The following is a 6,674-nucleotide window of genomic DNA, read 5'->3' on the forward strand; positions in this document are numbered from 1 at the left end:
CTCTCTTGCTTGTTTATCTCCCGCTTTCCGCCAGAAAGAGGAAACTAGCGGAGGTCACGGTAAACAGCAGAAGCGCCTTTAAACTTGATAAGCTGTTGTTAGAATTTATTTAATATTACTTTCTAGTATCAGCTGATGTTTGCTGGAGCCACTGCCGTAAAAGCTGCTGGTCATGATATCGGTTTGGTTATCTGGTGAGAGGGAAACATGAAGATGAAACCAGATGTCCTTACTGAATCGTCAGAGCTGAACAGGTGATGGAGAAACAGGTTTACCTTTTAGGTGACATGAATGGGTTGAAGGAAAGCTATGAACTGTTCCTGAGAGACAACTTACACCAGGATCCTTTTCTATGTAGCTGACAGCTGGCAACTGTGCAGGGGCAGGTCTAGCAAAGTTTTGCCAGGGGGCCAGGTAGAGCATTAACAGGGAAAGGGAGGCACAAAGAAATACTTTTCTTTCTTATTCTCATTTAAAATTTCTAGCTTTTAACAAATAATTATCCGAATCTTACAACCAAAGTTTTCATCTGATGTCATATTTATAGAAATCCATTATTGTACGTAGTAAGTTTTTTTCAGGGTCCCAACATAATTTCTTCAGAAGAAAGTACTGTACATGATGCCAGTATTTTCCCACATTTTCTAGATACTGTACTAGTACTTTGTGTAAAATGCCATCAAAAAGTCAGTTAAGTTTTATTCTTTCTCACCTGTCTTTCTGTCTCCTTTCACTTTCAAAAAATATTTTTCCCTGCCATGCTGTTTATTGATGTGGTAAATAAATAGTTTATGAAAATATCACTAAATCTGTCATTTATTATTTTTAATATTCAGTAATGGTTATGTCTCACCTCTAGTCTTCTCTGTCTTAATTTCAGGTTTCCACCATATGTTGTAGATAGTTCAGGAAGTTAACTCAACCAAGCAGTCTTTAGGTTTCAGCTAAGTACTGTTTAGAATACCAGAATAGGGATGGTGTAAGTTTACGTTTATTAGATTGATAATATGTACCAACAAGACAGTGTACATCACTGTCACAACGACGTTTGTTTCAATTCAAAGGCTTTATGGTTTTCCCTATAATACCTGGTGGGCCGGTCTCTAGTCAAAATGCCCGGGCTGATTTTTTGTCCCAGTCCAGCCCTGGTTGCATATATAGGAATGTGAATCGTGTTATTGGCTGGACTATGGGATAAGGTGGCATCGTTCTAATCCCATACGGGAGCAGCCAGTCACTTACTGACTAACACTGCAAAACAGAATTGTTTTAATTTTAATTTCAATTCAGGTTATATTCTTTTTTGTGCGCAATGCAGATTTTCTGTGCGCAGAGACCGTGCCAGCAGTGCGCAATTGCGCACGCGCGCAGCTTAGAGGGAACATTGGTCATGAACTTTAACATTTAACATGTAATTGTGGCCAGAAGAGTTTTAATTCAATTCAATTCAATTCAACTTTATTTATATAGCGCCAAATCACAACAAAAGTCGCCTCAAGGCGCTTCATAGATACAGAGAAAAACCCAACAATCATATGACCCCCTATGAGCAAGCACTTTGGCGACAGTGGGAAGGAAAAACTCCCTTTTAACAGGAAGAAACCTCTGGCAGAACCAGGCTCAGGGAGGGGCGGCCATCTGCTGCGACCGGTTGGGGTGAGAGAAGGAAGACAGGATAAAAGACATGCTGTGGAAGAGAGACAGAGGTTAATAACAGATATGATTCAATGCAGAGAGGTCTGTTAATACATAGTGAGCGAGAAAGGTGACTGGAAAGGAAAAACTCAATGCATCATGGGAATCCCCCGGCAGCCTACATCTATTGCAGCATAACTAAGGGAGGATTCAGGGTCACCTGGTCCAGCCCTAACTATATGCTTTAGCAAAAAGGAAAGTTTTAAGCCTAATCTTAAAAGTAGAGATAGTGTCTGTCTCCCGAATCCAAACTGGAAGCTGGTTCCACAGAAGAGGGGCCTGAAAACTGAAGGCTCTCCCTCCCATTCTACTTTTAAATACTCTAGGAACAACAAGTAGGCCTGCAGAGCGAGAGCGAAGTGCTCTAATAGGGTGATATGGTACTACAAGGTCATTAAGATAAGATGGGGCCTGATTATTTAAGACCTTGTATGTGAGGAGCAGGATTTTGAATTCAATTCTGGATTTAACAGGAAGCCAATGAAGGGAAGCCAAAACAGGAGAAATATGCTCTCTCTTTCTAGTCCCTGTCAGTACTCTTGCTGCAGCATTTTGGATTAACTGAAGGCTTTTCAGTGAGTTTTTTGGACATCCTGATAATAATGAATTGCAGTAGTCTAGCCTGGAAGTAATAAATGCATGAACTAGTTTTTCAGCGTCACTCTGAGACAGGATATTTCTAATTTTAGAGATGTTGCGCAAATGGAAGAACGCAGTCTTACATATTTGTTTAATATGTGTGTTGAAGGACATATCCTGGTCAAAAATGACTCCAAGGTTCCTCACAGTGTTACTGGAGGCCAAGGTAATGCCATCAGAGTAAGAATCTGGTTAGATACCATATTTCTAAGCTTTTCAGCGCCGAGTACAATGACCTCAGTTTTATCTGAGTTAAGAAGCAGAAAGTTAGTGGCCATCCAAGTCTTTATGTCTTTAAGACATTCCTGCAGTTTAACTAATTGGTGTGTGTTATCTGGCTTCATGGACAGATAGAGCTGGGTGTCATCTGCATAGCAGTGAAAATGTATGCTATGTCTTCTAATGATGCTGCCTAGGGGAAGCATGTATAATGTAAACAGAATTGGTCCTAGCACTGAACCCTGTGGAACTCCATAATTAACCTCAGTGTGTGAAGAGGACTCTCCATTTACATGCACAAATTGGAGTCTATTAGATAGATATGATACAAACCACTGCAGTGCAATACCTGTAATACCTACAGCATGTTCTAATCGCTCTAATAGGATATTATGGTCAACAGTATCGAATGCTGCACTAAGGTCTAGCAGGACAAGCACAGAGATGAGTCCACTGTCAGAGGCCATAAGAAGATCATTTGTAACCTTCACTAAAGCTGTTTCTGTGCTGTGATGAACTCTGAAACCTGACTGAAACTCTTCAAATAAACCATTCCTCTGCAGATGATCTGTTAGCTGTTTGACAACTACTCTTTCAAGGATTTTTGATATGAAAAGATCTTTAGTATCTTTTCTTTAGATCTTGGATTTTTCAGCAGTGTTTATGAGCATTGCACATTCTGACCTTGGAGTGAATTTGCTGATATTTCCACTCCAAGAAAGAGTGTAGCATTATATTGATGCACACCTGAATCTTTCAGACAAGTAAACTGCCAAAACATCTATATTTATAGAAGAGGAAATTCTTACTGGTGATCAACTAATCAAAGTGCATTTGATTAGCACCACCTAAAACATTTGTGTTCTTATGTCCTATGAAATAGTACGGGGTTACTTTATGTCTTCAGACAGAAACCACAGAGGAAGCTACACACACAGGGAATTTGCATTTGGAAACACAGCTTGGGTCTTAGCAGCCTATTATATGAACTTGAAGCCCATTTTATTGTGTGTTTATGTGTAGAAGGTTGTAGGGTCTTTTTCTGGCAGAAGACAAACAGTAAATAAGCTTAAAACAGAAAATTAAAGCAGACGTATGATTGATAAAGAGATAAAGGGACAGGAAGAAAAAGTGAACTGACAAATATTAGAAAAGTTGAAAACAGTTATAATAAATATGAACAATTCTTTACAAAAAAGCCAAAATACTATGATCGTATATTATATAAATTTGTTGCTGTATTAGCAACTCTTATATATTCAATTCACTTTTATTTATATAGCGCAAAATCAGAACAACAGTTGCCTCAAGGCGCTTTATATTGTAAGGTAGACCCTACAATAATACATACAATACATACATCAGCTGTAAATACTCATTCTTACAGAAACAATGTGATTTGTGCATGTCTTTTGTCCTGTCTTCCTTCTCTCACCCCAACCGGTCACAGCAGATGACCTGCACGATTTTTGTTTGTCTGGTGGACCCTTTATTTGCCCAGTCCGATTTAAGGTTTCCTAGACTGTTCTGCATAAAAAACACTTTTACAAAGTACCCATGACTGTATAACATATCACATTACAAAATATTAAAATAAAAATAAAACATAAATTTAAATATTTCATGTTTTTATTGACATCAAAATTAATTTGCTGAAATCTTTTTTTTTGGTTTTTTCTTTTAAATATTTGAAAGCTGTATCATACATTGATGGAGAGTGTTTTGTTACTGCAGCTCATTTGCAGTAATTAGCAACTACCTACACATGTGTGTCTTTCTTTCCTCTCTTAAACATAGTTCTTTGGAATATGCCAAGACTACAGCCAAACCACCTATTCAGACTCATCCAAAAACACACTCCTGTGTTTTTGTCTCTTGGTGACTTGAAAATGTTGCAGCTGGCCACACTGAAACTCCTTAAAAATGGCATGAAAAAGAAAAGCAGGCGGGCTCTTCGTAAAAAAATTCATGCTGTCCAAGGCAAGATGCATGTCTGTGGCTTAATGGCCCATTGCACTCCAAGGATATAATGTGCAAATATTATATATATATATATATATATATATATATATATATATATATATATATATATATATATATACATATATCTCTGGAGCCACTCGCCTAGTTTGGGAGTCACTGCACCTAGTGCTCCGATTACCACTGGGACCACCATCACCTTCACCCTCCACATCTTCTCGAGCTCTTCTCTGAGCCCTTGGTATTTCTCGAGTTTCTTGTGTTCCCTCTTCCTGATGTTGCTGTCATTCGGAACCGCTACATCGATCACTACGGCCGTCTTCTCATGTTTGTCTACCACCACTATGTCCGGTTGGTTAGCCACCACCATTTTGTCCGTCTGTATCTGGAAGTCCCGCAGGATCTTAGCTCGGTAATTCTCCATCACCCTTGGGGGCATCTCCCATTTTGACCTATATATGTATATATATATATATATATATATATATATATATATATATATATATATATATATATATATATACATATAATTTGTATACATATGTTAAGATATTTTTCCTCATAATTACACACAGTCATAGTAAAAAAAAAGTTTTAAGGCTTACATATAAGGACATAATTAAAAAAAATTACCAGGTCTTAAAATGAATTAACAATTGTTTGAACAATTGTAAATTGTTCACATATTCATCTATTTAAGACTGATTTTATTTTATTTTTTTTTAAGAGCTGGTGATTCTCATACTCATTGAACACCGTAATGAGGATACAAAAACTGCAAATATGCATTAGTTTGTCTCGCTTACAATGTGGAAATTTCGACTCAAATGAGTAACCCTGGTTTGGTCCTATATTGGTCCTATCCTTACATTTTGCAGCCATGTTAACTTCTGGCCACCACAAAACACTCTCAAGCAGCTCATTTTACTAATTGAACCCTCAGATGATTATCAAAGCACTATTTACTTCAGCGCAATATTCTAATTAGATTATGGTCTCTATTTAACCCATCATGGACTCTTTGAAGCTCTGTGTTTTTAGTGTTAAGTCCTCAGATGCACGTTTGGAAATAAATAGACAAGCTCCTTTTAATTTAATGAGAATCACTGCCTATCCAGACTGAGTCTCTTTGCATTTTTTTAACCATCCCACCTACTCGTTTTTTGCCATTGAAATCCAGTTAATTGAAGGAGTCTTTCACTGCTATACATGAAGGGGCCAAATTAGCATCCCTTTATGCCCACTGGGAAACTAAGGCAGACCTGGAGGCTTTGATGCGAGAAGCACACTTTCAGTAGGCGGCAGGCATCCTGAAAATGAGCTGATGGCCCTGCTATTAAGCCCAAATGCAGATGCGTCCATGTGTTGCAAAACGCTTAATCTTTTAATTGATCACCTTCTGCATGGCCTGTTTTCCACATAGTTTTTTTTCTCTCTCCTGCTGCTTGTTACTAGAATCACATTTTGAAGACGACATGAATCGCTTTTCAAATTGCCTGAAAGGCTTCCAAATAGAGCACAAAGGACAAGAGACTAGTTGCATGTTATTGTGCAGATTCCCTTGTGTCTGATAAAACAATTAAATTCATGTAAGGTGAGCTTGTTTAAGAGCCTGAGATGTCTGTGTATCTTATCTACATGTCCAAGCACTTACTATCCTTCCATCCTCATCCTGATCACAGTAGTAATCAGAAAATAAAGAGAGAGCTTGTTCATTGATTTAATTTCACAGTCTTATAGAGCTAAAGTCTATGGAGCAGAGGGAGTTGACTGAAATGTGCAATAGTGGACGACTATTTAAAGATAATTGAACGAGATGCACTACAGCATCAACTACAACTAAACTACATGATCAGTAAATTAATGAATGAACATCTGTTTTTTTAACGTTTTTTTCGGCAGCCACCATATGGACTTATCCGCCTATCTGCTCCAAAGTCCAGCTCAACATAAAATATTTATAAATAACCCAGCAGGACAAAAATGGGCTGGATTCTTTCATGTTTAATGTTCACAGACAAAATGCAAAAGTTGAAACGAGGATTTGTAATAATGTAAAAGAATATGTATTTCCATGGTCATATTAAAGATGTATATAACCACAAAAAAAAAAAAATCGAATAGGGCACTGACTCAAAATA

Source organism: Neolamprologus multifasciatus, chromosome 10, assembly GCF_963576455.1.
Source record: "Neolamprologus multifasciatus chromosome 10, fNeoMul1.2, whole genome shotgun sequence".
Classification (NCBI taxonomy): Eukaryota; Metazoa; Chordata; class Actinopteri; order Cichliformes; family Cichlidae; genus Neolamprologus; species Neolamprologus multifasciatus.